Source organism: Lissotriton helveticus, chromosome 2_1 (assembly GCF_964261635.1).
Source record: "Lissotriton helveticus chromosome 2_1, aLisHel1.1, whole genome shotgun sequence".
NCBI classification, from domain to species: domain Eukaryota; kingdom Metazoa; phylum Chordata; class Amphibia; order Caudata; family Salamandridae; genus Lissotriton; species Lissotriton helveticus.
Genome location: NC_136059.1, coordinates 1,920,551,509 through 1,920,556,088, shown reverse-complemented (window position 1 = coordinate 1,920,556,088; position 4,580 = coordinate 1,920,551,509).

Here is a 4,580-nt window from a genome sequence, read left to right as displayed (position 1 = left end):
AATGTAATTTCTCTGAGAGAAGAATAGTAACTCCTTCATATTCCATTTTATCAATGACTTCCATTTTCACTATTGGTTGTTTCTCCAGTTTCAAAAGTTCTTGACTGAGTATTGAACACTCTTGCAGTGTTAGCATAAGGCAGACTATAGACTTCTTTTCTCCAATTTTTTTTGTTCATTATTTCAGGTGCAATATTTTTATTTAGAAACATGTTTGTTAGTAGCCGACTTTGTAAAGCTTCTTTACCATGTTTTGTCAAAACGCCAATTGGAATATCATGAAGAATGCTTCCATGATGTTCATCACTTGCTTGTAACATATTCTTAATAAGTACTTTATATTCAAAAAGACACCACATGGGGCGTGGCTAAGATGGCAGCTCGGTAAGACGTGTCTCGCAGAGGCTCCCCAGGCCTGATCCCCCGCCAGGGTACCCTGCGGACCTTCGCCCTCACCGAGCCGGCCAGCAGCAGCGGGCAAGAACCGGGAAGCAGTGCGGCATCGGAGGAGCCGGCGGCGAGGCTCGAAGCTGCCGCAGACCGCAGATGCATGGAGCTGCCTGACGGCGAGGGGCTAGTGCGGGCGGCAGCGACCCGAGCGCAGGGGCCGAGCGGCCCGGAGAGACCCCAAGCGACACCTGGGGCCGGCGTGTGGGAGAGTCGGGGATCCCGACAGCGATTCCAGAGCCCCGGAGGTACCACCCGGCATCACCAAGCGGCGACTGGCGCCGGCAGGGGAGAGGGATCGAGGCGCCGGGTCCGTCGGCCCCAGAATCTACGCGAGGCCCCGGCGTGGGCCTGGTGGAGGTGAGCGCCGAGGGCCGGAGACGCCTGACTGCGGCTGGAAGGCGCGACTGAGGGAAAGCGGCGCTGCTGCCGAGAGGTGGGTCGGTCCTAGCACGGCGCTTCAGGCGCGGGCCGTGCACCGGTGAGGACCCCCGCGGTGTCTGCGGGGGCCGAGGGGAGCAGGCCGGCAGCAGCCGTCCACGGCCCAGCGGCCTGAGTGGAGCCAGGTCCGTCAGCCTACGGGACAACGCGGGGCCCCGGCGTGGGCCCAGTCGAGGAAGCACGGCCCGGCTGTGCAGCGGGCCGGTGGGGCATATCGACCCCGGGCAGCAGAGGGGCTCGGCGCCCATACAGAGAAGGTGAGCGGCGCCCAGGAGGCGGCCGGGACGCAATTGCGGTCACAGCGGGGGATCCCCCCCCCCACCTGGAGGCACACCTGGCTGAAGCGCGACTAGGATCTGGGAAGGCCTGAGGTTGCGGAAGGCCCTGGGAAGGGGAGTACCGAGCGGGTGGCCTGCAGCCCAGGGATACCTGGCGGGAGCCAGCCCTATACCTCAAGCGAGGGAAAGCAGTGGGGTCGAGGCCTGTGGCCTAGGGAAGAGGCCCCTGGGACACGATACCGGCCTTTTCAGACGACGGCCAGAGCGCATCGGAGCACCCTGCCGAATCACACGGAGCCCTGACCAGGCTGAGGCCCACGGCTGGGATAGCCATGTCGAACCGGAAAGGGAACCGCAACATCTCGGAGATGCTGGTCAAGGGACCCCCCAAGCCCGATAAAAGCCCAGACAAACCGGCGCCGAGGCCCACCCCCGGGGGGAAAGATCTACCAGAGGGTGAGGCGCCAGCGACCAAGGCGTTCATGGAATCCCTCTTCGCCTCCCTAAAAGACGATATTCAAACTTTCCGGCAGGATATGACCGGGGAGCACAAGGAACTCCGGCGGGACGTCGACGAACTGGGGGAGAGAGTGGCGGCCAATGAGCTCTCGGGCCAGGCCCGTAGTGAGGAAATAGAACTCCTTCGGCAGGAGATCGTCCGTCTTCATGATCAGCAGATAGATCTCCAGACCCACGCGGAGGATCTGGAGAATCGCTCCAGACGCAATAACATTCGAGTCCGGAATGTGCCGCTCAAGGCGGAGGGGGAAGACATGGCGGGATACCTGCAGGCACTCTTCCGGATGGTGCTGGGGGAAAGAGAGGACTTCGCGGTTCGGATCGACAGAGCCCACCGTGTGGGCCCGGCCCGCCGGACCCAGGGCCCCCCACCGGACATTTTGGCCTTTCTGCCGGACTATCCCTTGAAGGAGCGCATCCTGAGAGAGGCTCGTCACAAGCAGCCCCTCCGCTTCCAAGATCACAATGTGGAACTTTTTCAGGACTTGGCTGCGTCCACCCTACAAAAGCGGAGGGCGTTTAGGGTTGCCACTACTTTCCTGCGTAAAGAGGGGGTCCCGTATTCCTGGGGACACCCGTTTCGCCTGGTCTTTAAGTGGAAGGGCACCCTCCACCAGCTGCGTTCCCTACGAGACACATGTGAGGTGCTAGGCATCCCCTATGAGGACCCACAACAGGACGACATGGCGGACCGGCAGTCCTCTGGGGCCGGGACGGGCTCCCCCGGGAGGTCGAGGGACGGATGGCAGACAGTGCGGCGGGACAGGCAGCGGAAGAAGCCTCTCAAGCCCGATCCGGACACGGTGGCCTTGGAACAGGCTGCAGCAATCCAGGAAGTATCCAAAGACACAGGCGCAGCCCCCTAAATGGATTTTGGTGAAGGTCGACATCAGATAAGTTTTGGCTCCTGGATGGGGGGGTCGGGGGGCGATGAGCCGCCACTGCCACACACCCACTCATTGACTCATTTACCGCAGGCCTAGACTGTCTCATGATTGGCCTGGGACAATGTTCACCAGTTGGGGGGGGAGGGGTGCAGGGGACTGTTGGGGGGGGAGTTGGGGCCTGGGGGGAGGGGAGGGGGGGAGCTCGGTGTGCTCACTATCGAGTGGTGTTTGGTACCAGGGGTTGGGCTGGTTGGAGGTCTAGGGCAAGGCAGAAGGGACGCATGCGTACGCATGGCTGCTGACAGCATACGTATCCTCTCACTTAATGTCAAGGGACTCAATAACCCCATCAAAAGAAGGGCAGTCATCTCCTTCCTTGAGCGCTCGGAGGCTGAACTATGTCTGTTACAGGAAACGCACCTGTTGGCGAAAGATTGGCACCGCATGAAAGCTAGGGCCTTCCCCCACCAATTCTACTCCGCGACTGGCGAAAAGAAAGCAGGTGTCGCTATACTTGTGGCCAGACACTTCAAAGGGCGGGTTGGGGATAAGGTGGCCGAAATCAGGGGCAGGCTCCTAGCACACACGATACATGTGGGTACCTCCTCCTTCACGCTGGGCTCCATTTATGCACCCAACACCAAACAAGAGGTTTTCTTGAAAGGTGCGCTGTCTGAAGCGCTCTCGGGAGATCTGCGACTGGTACTAGTGGGAGGGGACTTGAACCTGGTCATGGACAATGAGAAGGATAGGTCTGGGAAGAGGTTTGGGGACTCCGGAGCGCTGTCAGTGACAGGGAAGCAGTGGTTAAGGGACAGGGGGCTCACTGACATCTGGCGGGACATACATCATACTGCCCCGGGATACACCTTCTACTCTCATGTGCACCACACGTATGCCAGACTAGACCACTTCCTGGGCTCGGATGACATACTTCCCATGGTTCGGGACATTGACATTACGCCGGCGGCACTTTCAGATCACGATGCGGTGACCCTCCAACTGACCGTCCCACGTGCCCCTCCACATAGGGGCAAGTGGCGACTCAGGGAAAATATACTGGCACGCAAGGGAGTTGTGCAGCAACTGTCCCAAAGCATCACCACTTATCTAGATCAGAACGACACGGGAGAAGTAACCCAGGCGACACTGTGGGGGGCGCTGAAGGCGGTCATTAGGGGCGAAATCATGGCGATCGCCGCGGCGGAAAATAAGGAGCGAAAGGATCGGAGACGGGACCTGGAGACGCAGGTGCTAGATCTGGAGCGGGTCCACAGCCGGACGGGAGCCCCCCGGATTTGGCGCAAGCTGAAAGCGGTCAGGGCGCAACTGGCGAGTCTGGACCTGGACAGGGCGGAATATGCGGCACTCCGCCTCCGCCACACGTATTATGTGGGGGGAGACAAGACGGGCCGCCTGCTGGCCAGCAAACTCAAGGCCAAAACCGTCCGCTCGCAGATCCCTGTGATTCGCGGGGACGATGGTGGCGAGGTCCGAGAGGATGACCACATAGCGGAGGCATTCCGGACTTTCTATGAGCGGCTGTATGCCGCCGATCACACCGTGGGAGAGGAGGAGGGGAAGACCTACCTGGAGTCTATGGAGGTCACTGCCCTTAACGATGTGAACTCCGCAGCGCTAGATGCTCCCTTCCGCCTGGAGGAGGTCATAGCGGCCATTGCCCGTCTTAAACCCTTGAAGGCTCCGGGCCCAGACGGCTTCTCCGCGGGCTTTTATAAAACCTTCTGCCCCCTCCTGGCGCCTGTCCTTACAAAGCTATTCAACTCATTCGAGGGCCAGGGCTCCATCCCGAGGGAGATGTTGGAGGCAGAAGTCGTGGTCCTTCCAAAACCGGGCAAAGACCCCTCACGCTGCGCGGCGTATAGGCCGTTTTCGCTCCTCAACGTGGACCTTAAGCTCTTCACAGGCATCCTGGCCTCCTGGCTGGGCCCGTGCCTGCCGGGCGTTATCGACCCTGACCAAGCGGGTTTCGTCCCCTCCAGGCAAT